General features: G+C 34.7%; 1 non-coding gene across 1 annotated transcript; it reads left to right on the top strand.

Moving 5' to 3' along the window:
* The first annotated feature begins 8,584 nt into the window (after window positions 1–8,584).
* Window positions 8,585–8,748, top strand: LOC111725773. The gene has a single exon (XR_002773754.1). It is a non-coding gene; the product is annotated as a U1 spliceosomal RNA (small nuclear RNA).
* Window positions 8,749–13,142: the final 4,394 nt, after the last annotated feature.

A 13,142-nucleotide genomic window follows, 5' to 3' on the forward strand; every position in this document is an offset into this window, starting at 1 on the left:
TCACATTACTTCATTGGTATGTTTAGACCCGAAATTACTTTTCATTCTTGATCAGGCAAATATACCCTCAGGATAGACAGTCTCAGCAATGTTGCCAACAATGTTCTGTATCTCAAATCCATACATGCACATAGAATGTTAATGAAAAACTCTGCTATACTTCCATACTCTATTCCTTACAATAAGTAAACAAATAAACAAAGCTTAATGATCATATGATCATTTAGAAAAATAAGTAGAAACCTCAAAAAGGAAAACCAAGTTAAATTATTAGTCTTTTAATTGAGTTTATTTATCACGTCATTTGCCCAGGAAATCAAAATGATACCTGGAAATCAGGAATAAGTCAAAGAGCAAAACTACACATATACTTGAATTTAAGTTTAATTTCTTCCATCTGCACAGCTCCAAATGGCCCTGCAGATTAAAAATTTAGAGAATTAGGCATTTTTATGTATTGACTCCAATTATCATTGGGGATTAAAGTTGTGAAGATAAACTAGAACAAATTGCTTAAAGAATCATTATTTATGTAAATATGTAACAAAAAGATATCTTAGCAAGGAACCTACTACTGAATATGCCTTACGCAACCTCAAAATTATTTACACATTTAATACTTTACAAGTCCTGAAAATATCATCCTTCTTGGATCTATGTTTTGTGTTGGTTCTTTCTTCCCCTGATAGGAAATTTCTTATATGCCCTTATTATTTTTTAAGAGCCAGCTCAAACCCTATCTCTTTGTAAGACTTTTGAAATCCCTTCCTTTTACCATTACCGGCATAGGTCTATTTTTTTGCACCCAGTTTTCTGGTGGTGTATATGTATATATGTTTATTTTCTTTTTCTGGTGATGTGTATGTATATTTTTTCTGGTGTTTTATGTATCTATTTTATTCTTGTATTATTTTAGCTTTATTCTAAGTTAAATGCTCTGAATACATGAAAAACTCTTTCAGGGCAGAAATTGAGTCTCCTGCTTTCTAATTATTCCACTGATGCCTGACACACAAAGTGGTAGCAAGTCAGTAAAGATTACAGTCTGAATTGATGCGACCTTCTTAAAATTGGATAATTCTGATAATAATAGCCGGGATTTACGAGATTGACATTTTTCTAGAGATTTACTTTCATATTGGGGAAGGTTTTTTGTGAAATTCTAGGTTAAATCAATGGAGCAGCCTGTATTATTAATTTTTTTAAGTCTGGCTTGATTTCTGAGGTTTTGGCTCTAGTTTTTTTCTTTCTTTCTTTCTTTTTTTTCCATTCTTTTAGGTAATCTGCTTTTTATTCTGAGTGTTCATCACTCGTTTTAAGCAGTGTGCAGATACAGATCAGCCAAACTGGGGAAACATCAAATTACTGCCAATGAAAGCCATTGCCTTGGAGCTAAGATTGCTTTGGAATGTACGAAAATATTGTTTACATGTTACGGAGGAGGAAACAGTTTGCATAATTAGCCAATGCTACACACCTTCTAATGGAAGAGAAAATTCAAGCAATGTGAACTTCATGCCCATTGTTTCACTGTGCCACTTTAAAAAACTGAACTGTATTTAAGCAATACATTGTTGTTCTATTTTATTTTTGCTGTAACAGAGAATGGGGGAATAAGTTTGCATATATCTTTGCATATATTTTTACTTCAGGGATGAAGAAGAATATTGTGCAAATCCATAATGTAAATAGGACTATATTACAGTGCATATTTATCAAACTATTAGCATCAAATATTATTTAAAAAATTGTGACATAAAAAATATATGAGTATTTCATACCATACAATTTATTTGTGATTTGTGAAGTTGGAAATTTTACTGATTTTTATTTGCTTGTTTAATGTGGACAAATCATTTTTGCTCTTGCAAAAGTATAATTTATAGGAAATAAGCTTTGCATATTTAAAATATACAACTTAATGTGTTTTCACAGAAATATATACCTATGAAACTATGATTAGAATTTTAAAAATTTCTATCACTCCTTCAAAGAATCTTTCAGGCCTCTTGGCAATACATCCTGCCCTGAGGTAGATACTTGTACTTACTTATCTATTCATTCACCTATGTTTTTTATTGTATATACATGGTATACATGTTTTAACATACATATATGTAATGAAATGATTCCTACAGTCAAGCAAATGAACATATCAGCACCATAATTATGCCTTGTCACATTATTGGTTTGTTACCACTTTTTAGAATATTGAGTAAAGTGGATCCTATTGAATATATACATTTTAGATCTTAAAACTAATGTTTTCTACCAAATGCAGGAAGCTGATGGCCATTATTTTATTAAGTATGTATTTTACCCATATCTCATTTTCACCCTCTGCGTTCCCATTTATGTACATATTGTACTTCTTAGTATTGTCTAACAAAACATCTGAGGTTCTGATCACTTCTCTTTTAATTTTTCTCTTCTTTCAGAGGGATGGGAAATTTTGTGATCTATTTTTAAGTGTGTTGATTCATTACTTTTCCATCTCCAGTATGTGGAAGAAGATAAGAAAAGTTGTAAATTAATTAGCGCTGTGCAGCACTGCTTTTCAAGAGTAGATTTCCCTCATACCTGCCTCCTTTTTTTTGCCAGGCTCCTTGGAAATCTCATCTCATACATTTGTATGTGAGCTGTCAGCCAGGGTTTGGTCAGAGTTTATCCTTAGAATTTGGATCTCACTCCCTTGGCAATTGTCTAACTGACATTTCCCCATTAAATTTCTAGCAGATTTTTGAGTCCTGAATGCTGATCTATGTCACCTTTAAAGCAGCATTTTTTTTCTGCCACTGTTTTTTTTTTTAGCTATAGCCACAGTACCAAACACCACAAATTTGAAGTTTGTACTCAGTTTATAATATGCAGTTTCAGTAAAACTAATTTTACAAAAAATTCAATAATTACTAAATCTAAAAATCTCTGGCCTCCCATTCCAATTATAAATTTATAATATTTAAAATTAAAAGTTACATATAAAGAGAAGTATATATTATGATTTAAGTTATTCATTCTCTGTTTTCACTTGTTTATATATATTTTGATGTATTTCATCCGAATTGTTTTTCTTTAATTAAATAAATTTTGCCTGGTCAATTTTTATGTTTATTTCTTTGTTTGAAAGGGGAACTTGCTGTTTTGCTTGCTGGCCTTGAACTCCTGAGCTCAAGGAATGCTCTCACCTAAACCTCTCCAGTAGCTGAAATTATATCCCTCCCATCTGGGGTCATCTACATAATTTTAAACATGCATTTGAAGCTCATAGGTCATGAAAATCTGCTGTCTTGCTTTCAGAGCAACAACTATGCTTTAATCTCAGTACTATTCCCTCTAATATTTATACTTTTATTACAAAGTATGCCTGAATGAAATCTCGCTTTTATCACTCAATACTATCCTTTTGGTACTATTCATCTTGATTTATGGAATCTACTTTATTCGCCTAAACACTACACAGTGTTCTAAGATACAAGTAGAATATAACTTACATTTCTCAATCCTGTTCTTAAACATTTGGTTTGGTTTGAATTTTTTTTCAAATGTATGAGATATAGCATTGAACCATCTTATACAGGTCTCCTGGGATATGATCTAGAAATAGTCTGTAGTCTAGTGTTTATGTAGTCTAGTGTTTAAGTGTCTGAAAGCAGAGGAGAAGATTTTAAGTATATTGGCTACTTATGCTTTATGAATGGTAGAAATGTCAGATATCCTCCTTAAAGTTAATAATTTTAGCCTCTTAATTTGTTGACCCATATGTCCTACTACATGTTTTTTTATTGTTGTTGCTATCATATATTTATTGTAGATGTAATTCAAAAGAATGGAGAAGCAAGAATCCTATGTACTCAGTTCTCAAATGAGGACAGTTGATGACCTAGTACACGGTGGGGGGGGGAAGGGAAAAGCAGAGAGAGGGAGGGAGGAAGGGGGTGGGGGAAGGGAAGAACAGAGAGAGGAAAGGAGGTGGGTGGGGGGGTTATGGTGTGTGATGCACCTTTCCAGGATGGGACACAATTATAAGAGGGACTTTACCTAACAAATGCAATCAATGTAACCTGGTTCTTTGTACCTTTGAAATGAATCCTCAACAATTAAAATTTAAAAAGAATGTGTATTTCATAATGGGCTTCATGCAAGGAGATCAGCAGATGCTGGCCAGGTGAGAGGAGAGTAATGTCAGGGGATTCATTTGTCACCACCTGTCTCGCTAGCATTTTCCTTTCCTTCTGGAATGAGGTTGTCTTGGTGGTCACAAAGCTCTCCCTGCAGTCACAGCTCCTGTAAGGCACACCCTCAGTCACAGCTTTAGCTCTTGCCAGGCATTTTAAACTTGGAGGTTGGATTGGCTTCTCACATTTGCCGATTTTTAGACACTGAGATATCCTTTTAGTACCACAGGGATAGCAGTTATCACAAGTATGCAAATGAATCTCTTTTTAATTAAATTATTGAACATAATCTTTTTTTCTCCTGGGACTCTGACAGATACAATTTTCTTAGGATATTATATTTACATTTTTGCCCATGAGAGAAAATGCCTTATAATTTTCTCTTTTTTTGCTGTGCTTTTATTCTCTTACCAAGTAAATATGAAAGCATTCTCACTTTTTCTACTTCTTAGAGTAAATATGTAAGATGGTAATTACTTCTCTGATATAATTTTCTAATAAAGTTATATAATTTTTTAATAAAGGACTGAATAATAGGACTATGAACTAACAAGCCAGATGGATATTTTTTTCTTTTTCTTTTTTCCTAGGGCTGGGTTTGAACCCACCACCTCCAACATATAGGGCCAGCACCCTACCCTTTTGAGCCACAGGCGCTGCCCAAATGGATATTTATTTATAAAATTTTCAAGTTTTCTATTTCTGCATGAGTCAGTTTTGGTAAGCTGTAATTCTGAAGAAATTATTCTCTTGAAATGTTTAAATATATTAGCATATAGTTGATCATAGTACACTCTTATTTGAAACACAATATTTTAGCATATTTAATGTTTATTATTTTTTATCATCTTTTTATTCCTGATATTTTCCAGTTTCTCCTTTCTCATTTCTTTATTTTTCTCTCTGTCTTCAAAATCCTACATTATTTGTATTTATTTTGTTGTCTTTTTTTTAACATTGAGGCAGAAGTTAAGCTTATTATGTGCAGCCACTCATATTTTCTAATATATACAAATAAAATTCTGAATGTCTTATGAAATAGAATTTTATAGATTATACGTGTATTACTAGATGGCATTTTTTACCAGTTAGTCCAAATCGTTTTATATTTATAAATTATTTGACTTTATTTATTATTGAGGAATGTACTTTCTAGTTTCCTTTTTTACTGTGGTTAATTACTGTGGTTAAAAATCTTACTATGAAACCAATTTATAGGTTTCTTATGAAAGCTATAACCCCATTATAGCCCAAGAAGAAGGGGAAAGAGGAGAGGGAGGGAAGGGGACCTGGAAGGATGGGTGGAGGGAGAGTAATTGGTGGGACCACACTTAAGGTGCATTTTACAGGGCACATGTGAAATTTACTAGGTGTAGAATATAAATGTCTTAACACAATAACTAAGAAAATGCTGTGAAGGCTATGTTGACTAGTTTGATGAAAGCATTTCAAATTTTATGTAAAATCAGTACATTGTACCCCATGAGTACATTAATGTACACAGCTATGTATAATTTTAAAAAAAATTTACCCTTTTGACAATTTTTTTTTTTTTTTTTTTTTTTTTGGCCAGGGCTGGGTTTGAATCCACTACCTCCAGCATATGGGGCTGGTGCCCTACTCCTTTGAGCCATAGGTGCTACCCACTTCTTGATAAATGTTTAAGGGTATAGTGTCATCTATAGACACAATAGATCTCTAGACCTTTTTCACTTTGCATATCTAAAACTTTTTCCCTATTAATAGCAGCTCTTCTACCCTCCGTGCTCCCTGCAGCAACCACCATTCTGCTTCTTGCTTCTGCAAGTTTGACTACTTTCCACCCGTCCATAAGTGGGATGGTGCTGTATTTACTCTTCTGCGACTGGCTTATTGCACCTCGCGTAATGCATCAAAAGTTCATCCATCTATCACAAATAGCAAGATCTCCTTATTTTTAAGCCTGAATAATAACTGTATTTGATATACATACCACAACTTCTTTATCCATTCATCCATAGACAGATTTAGGTTGTCTTGAGTATTGTGAATAATCCTGCAATGAGCAGGAGCGCAGATCATTTCTTTGAGAAATTCGGATTTCTCTTATTTTGTCAGTCATATTTTGCTGGGCATCCTGTGCACTTTCCCCCCAAAATGTTTGAGGAAAAAATAAGGATGCATATTATACATGGGAAGTACAGCTTGGGAGCAGTGGAGGCCAGCTGGCCTGCTAGGGACCCACACCCCTTGGGCTCACGGGGTTATGCACAGTCGGACAGGTTCAGAACCCATGGGAGCCAGCCAGGAGCCGCCTGTGCTGAGTTCTGCAATCAGAGAAGGGTAGTGTCAATGCTGCTAGGTGCACTACAGGCCTGGGGCACAAAGGCTGAGGCCCTAAGGCTCAGCAGCGCCAAGGGGACAGGGAACTCTAGGCAGGCTCCAGGGACCCTCCTGGCTGTCCCCAGGCCTAGCAGCCTCAGAAGCTCTGGGCCTACTGGCCACGTGCCTGGCGGACTCAGCCACAGGCCCTGACTACAAGGAGAGGGAAGGTCTCCTGGAGGGAGGGATGGTAAGCTGTGGAGGGTAAGGGGGGCAGCTGGAGGGAGTTGCAATCTGCACATGTACCAGGGGAGACTCAGCCTTCCCCAGATATGTCTCTCCGGCTGAGAACTCGCTAAGTTCTCTGGGGGCGTTTTCCTGAAACTTTGGGCAAAAATTGTGAGTTTGTGTTCTACACAGGACTGCCTTTCACGTGACAAAGTAACAGTGTGTACACAGAAGCAGTATGGCTGGTGGTTTTTTAAAATGTTTTTAAATACCTCCCTCCGTACTGTTTTCTACAGTGGCTGAACCATTTTATACTCCTACCAACACTGTAGGGAGGTTACACCTTCCCCGCATTCTTACTCATTCTGTTTATCCTTTGCTTTTTTATCGTAGGCATCCTACCAGATGTGAGATGATGCTGCTGGGGTCTTGATTTGCATCTCCCTGGTAATTGGTGATGTTTAGCATTTTCACAAACCTGTTAGCCCTTTGAAGAAGGGAATTTCTTTGAAGAAATGTCCATTCAAGTCCTTCATCCAGTTTTTAATTAGTTTGTTGTTTTTACTATTGAGTTATAGGATGTTCACCTCTAATCAGAAATATGGCTGGCAAATGTTTTATCTCATTCCATAGATTTCTTCCCTCCCTATAGAATAGTATAAACATTTTAATAGATACATGCACACAGCATGTCTTCTTGTTTATTTGTAAATTATTTAATTTCTTTCATCGATGTAAGAAAGTTTCTACCTTACTTAGCCTTATTCCTAAGTAGTTTATTATGTTTTATGTTATTTGAAATGGATTATTTTATTAATTATAATTATACAAATATTATTAATTCCTTTTTGAGTGTTCAATGTTAGAGTATAGAAACGCAAATGATTAGTATATTGATGTTGCATCTGCAAATTTACTGACTTTGTTTATTAATACTAATATTCTCTTATGGATTCCTTAGAGTTTTCTAATACAAAGTTATGGCATCTGTAAATAGAAAATTTTGCTTCTTGTCCCACCCTGGACACCTTTTATATCTCCTTCGTGCTTTATTGCTGTGGCTAGAGCTTCCACCAAGAGGCTGAAAAGAAGTAGTAAGAAGGGCCAGTCTTGCTTTGATCTGGACCTTGGAGAAAAAGCTTTCAGTTTTCCACCGTTGAGTGAAATGACAGCTGTGGGCTTCCATCTACGGCCTTTATTGTGTTAAAGTAACGTTCCTTCTTTTCCTAGTTTGTTGTGAATTTTTATCTCAAAAAAATATTGAATTTCGTCAATTGGCTTTTCTGTATCTAACGCAATAAAGAAGTGATTTTTATTCTTTTTTCTGTGAATACAGTGTGTCTAATGGAATGATCTTTGCATATTGAACCATTCGTGCATCTCACAGATGAATTCCACTTCATCGTGGTCTTACGATTTTTTTTAACAATGCTGTTGAATACAGATTGCATATATTTTGTTCAGTATTTTTAAATTTATATTTGTCAGGGAGGTTTTTATTTTTTTTAATAGTATTTAATAGAATTCACTAGAGAAACCATCTAGACTTGAACTTTTCTTTGTGGAAAGTTTCTGACTTCTTTTTTTTGAGACAGAGCCTCAAGCTATCCCCCTGGGCAAAGTGCCATGGCACCACAGCTCACAGCAACCTCCAACTCCTGGGCTCAAGCAAGTCTCCTGCCTCAGCCTCCCAAGTAGCTGGGACCACAGGTGCCCACCACAACGCCTGGCTATTTTTTTTTGGTTGCAGCCATCATTGTTATTTGGTGGCCCGGGCTGGATTCAAACCTGCCACCTTAGGTATGTGGCTGGCGCCTTAGCCACTTGAGCCACAGGTGCCGAGCCAAGTTTCTGACTTCTGATTAAAACTGCTCACTATCATACTTACCTGGCAGGGGAGATACCATGATCATGAAGGTGGCTTTCCCAGGAGGAGGCTTATCCGTTGCACTCAGGATGTGCTGACCCCAGCAATTTCCCCAAATGTGGGAAACTCGACTGCATAATTGGTGGTAGTGGAGGACTGGGTTCCCGCTAACCCCTGTTTTTCCACTCTTGATAAGAAGAGGTTTAGAAAAAAAAAAAAACCTGCTCATTATCATAGTTCTATTCCTATTTCTAAATGATTCAGCCCATGTAAGTATTATAGGAATTTATCCACTTTTCTATGTTAATGAACACATTGACATATAACTATCCATAACTGTGACATCAGTTGTAATGTCTACTGCTTTTTTCTGATTTAATTTGATTTTCTCCCATTTTTAGTCTAGATAAAGGTTCTAGAATGATATTGATCTTTTCAAAAAATCAACTGTTAGTTTCATGGACTGTTTTTCTATTTTTCTGTCCTCTATTTTGTTTATTTCTTATTTAATCTGTGTTAGTCCCTTCCACCAACTCTGTGTGTGGCATGTTCTTTTTTTTTTTTTTTCCTACCTCTTGAATTTAGCTGTTTATTTGAGATTCTTCTTCTATTTTTAGTATAGGTGTTGATTATTATGGACTTTCTTACTACTGATTTTCTGTATCCCACAATTTGTGCTATGTGTATTTTCATTTTTTTTTTCTCAAGCTACTTTCTAATTCATCCATTGGTTGTTTGAAAGTAAGTTGTTTAATTTCCACATATTTTTAAATTTTCCAGTTTTTCTTATGCTGTTAATTTCTACATTCTGGTATAAATTTCTAGTTTTAAATCTCTTACAATTATTGTCTGGCTCTACATTTCTTCTTTCAGTTTGTCAGAGTTTGCTTCATGTATGTAGATATTCTAATATTAGTCACATATGTATTTATAATTATCATATCTTCCTGACAAATTTATGCTTTTAACATTAGGTGATGTTCTTCTATTCTCTTGTAGTAGATTTTGATTTGTTATCTATTTTATCCAATCTAAGGATGGTCACCCATGCCTTCTTTTGATTATTTGCATAGAATGTCTTTTCCATCCATTCACTCTCAGCCTATGTGTGTCTTTAAATCTAAATTACCCTCTTGTAGACAGCATATAGTTGGATCTTGTTTTTAAATTCATTCTATGTCTTTGGAATGGGCATTTTAGATATTTATATTTGAAGCCATTATGGATAATAAAAGATTTGCCATTTTCATTTGTTAATTGATTTCTAACTATCTTGTACAAGTTTTGTCTTTCCCTTGTATTTTATTTTATTTTATTTTATTTTTGGTAGTTACAAGGTTTAATTTCTTTCTTTTTTCTTTTATATATTTTCTATAGATATTCTCTTTGTAGTTAATGTGAGGTTGACATAAATTATGTTATGGTTATAACATTCTATTTTAAGCTGATAACAAATTTAATCTCATAAAAATCTCTATATTTTTACTCTCCTCTTCCACACTATACTATATATCTTACAAATTATGTCTTTTACAAAGTAGAGATGTAAACCTTACCGTGTTGTTTGTACGGTGTTGCCGATGTAAACACACAGTGGCGAGTTTGAAAACCTAATTGTTAAATCCTTATACTACAGCTCTGAGGGCCTCTCCAGAATTATAGTTCCAAAACTGCTCTGAAGGGTGGACTAGGCATTGGTGTAGTACCTACCTTTCCAAAGGAAGAACTTCCAAGGGATGTTCATCAATGAGATATGTAGTAGTTTCTTTAGGATGAACTTACCTACTTAATTGTCCAATCTTGTGTATGTAGATGTGCTTATGTATTTATGTGTGTGCATGTTAGTTAATTCTGATAATCATGTTGTTCAGTTATTTGCAGTCTATTAATTTGCTTCATATTTGTATTTTTATTAATAACTAGGGGTGTATTAAAACTCTGACTGTGTTTTAAATTGCCTATCCATTTGTAAAACTGCAATGTTCTTATGTTGAATAAATAGATACTATGTTTAGGGGGCACACAGAAATTTAAAATTGTAGTATCTCTAGAAATATCTTTTGTTTAATCCTCGCTATTCTATTCAGTGAAAATGCGATCTCTTCTTCGTTCCTCAGATAAAGTGAGAGTGCTGGTGGCTTACATTTGATTTATTCTTATCTTGACATTGAAACCAATTATGGAAAAATATTAATATAATATTGAATCTATTATCCTTTTTTAAGTTTATCACAATCTAACTAAAATTGCACAACTTGATTTAATAAAAAACCTTTTCTTAGGAGTATGGTTTACATTTCAGTATTTTTACTTCTTCTATTTTGTAATGCTAATTTGTCTTTCAGACCTTTTATTAATTTTTGAGATTTTTTTTCATATTTGATCCAAAATTTTAAGTGTGTTTTGTTTTCTAATAGGAAGATGCTTCTATGTCATCTAGCCCACATTTACTGAAAATCAGAGCTTATGTTTTCCTACTTTCATAAAACATTTGAAGCTGTTCTTTAAATGTTTTTATTATAAACTGTCTTTTGTCAATTAGCTTCAATTATACTGTTTACTAGTTTTCCATGTCTCCCACCATATGTCTGGAACTTTTTTCTCCTCTAGGTACTTATCTGAGTCCTAACATCCTGTAGTGTAAAATTTTACCTCCCGGAAGCTTTCTGTTATCCTACGGAAGGCTGAGATTTGCCACAGTTAGCTTGTCTCTTATAATCGTATTTTTTTCTGGTGTCAAGGGTTTAAATGATAATTTCTTAGAGGGATAAGATATATTATTGTCCATAGGCAATTGTATACAATACATTTTGTTTCTATTTGTTTTCTATATACTGAAATTTCTTTCCTTAGGGTTTTCTCTCTACTGCTGCTGTCCCCAACTCCCAAGGCCTCTGACCAGTCCTAGTCCTTGGCTTATCAAGAACCAGGCTGCACAGCAGGAGGTGAGAGGTGCATCCAAGGGAACCTTCGTCTGTGTTTACAGCTAGCTGCTCCCCATCCCTCTCACCACCACATGACTCTGCCTCCCATCAGATCAGCAGTGGTATTAGGTTCTCGTAAGAAAACAAACAAACCCTAATGTGAACTGCACCTGTGAGGGATCTGGGCTGCACGCCCTTTATGAGAATCTAACACCTAATAATCTGAGACGGAGCTGTGGTGGTGATGGTGGATACAAATATGGATTATCATTAGCAGAGAGGATTGACTGCACAGAGACCATAATAAATCAATTGCTTGAATCATATTAAAACCATCCGTCTCACCCCCAATACATAGAAAACTTGTCTTCAATGAAACTGGTTCATTGTGCCAAAAAGGTTGAGAACCGCTGTCCTACTGTGTCTGATCCTATCCCACTAATTCACTACTGATTTGAGTTTTTTTTGTTTTTTTTTTTGTTTGTTTGTTTGTTTTGTCCCTTGTTTAAAGTTAGCTAACTGCTTAACTGAGAATTGAATTAAGGTGAAGTACTTACCTTGTGTTCCTATTTTGTGGAATAGAATATAGATTTTTGGATTTATATATTTATGCTCAATAGTTGCCCTGCAACTATAAAGTTGGGTCATAGTTCAGTTTTTTACTCTCTTCTCATTTTCTCTAATATTCACTCTTCAGTTAAGATAGAGGCAGACAAATGTGACTAGGCACAATTGTACAATCTCTTTTTTATCCTTGATGCCAATGCCTGATTGATTTGCAGTTTGGAGATGGCTTACATATGAAGCGATTTCCATATCCTCTTGTTCTGACAGGATCCTAACATTTGTTGCTCATGAAATAAGGGTATGAACAGGCACATTAGATATGCATGCACTTACTTCATATTGTAGAGCACCCTGCCTTGAGGAGGAAAGTTGTTTGTTAGCTCAATCATAATAAAAACAATTTTCAGGGTGGCACCTGTGGTTCAAAGGAGTAGGGCATAGGCCCCATATGCCGGAGGTGGTGGGTTCAAACCCAGTCCCAGCCAAAAACTGCAAAATAATAATAATAATTTACTTATTAGAGTTTAATTTATCTATAAATGAAGGTAATTCCCCAGAGTTTACAAGATGATGCTCTACATGTTGTCTACTTTTAATATGGGTGAAGTTTTTGTATCTTCATTTTTTGTTCTTTTCATTATTTTCACTATCTTAGAAAGAATTTATAAACCTGCGTCTATGCTAGAATCTACTTTCAAAATACCCATAAAAATAGTATCAGTTTAAATACTGGACTAGGTATGTAAGTCAAATATTAAACTAAGCAATTTGGAAATTAACATATTAAAACTAATACATAAAAGAGAAGCTTTATGAAGACATTACTCTAACATACTGTGTTACATTTTGACAATCGACTAAGTTCCTGTGGAAAGCACATAGATACTCATGACTATGTAGCTTTTTGCAAGTAAATCATCTAAGTTAAGATGCATGGAAAGACTATAACTTTTAAAAACTGAGGAACATAGATTGCAAATGGAGTAGACTTTGAATAATGATGAAAGTTAAATAGTTACAAGAATGAACACCATTTCCCATCTGTTTCTCATATATTACATTTTCCTCTGTAAAACTAAG

This window comes from Otolemur garnettii, unplaced genomic scaffold (genome assembly GCF_000181295.1).
Source record: "Otolemur garnettii isolate 467f Iridium unplaced genomic scaffold, OtoGar3 scaffold00002, whole genome shotgun sequence".
NCBI classification, from domain to species: domain Eukaryota; kingdom Metazoa; phylum Chordata; class Mammalia; order Primates; family Galagidae; genus Otolemur; species Otolemur garnettii.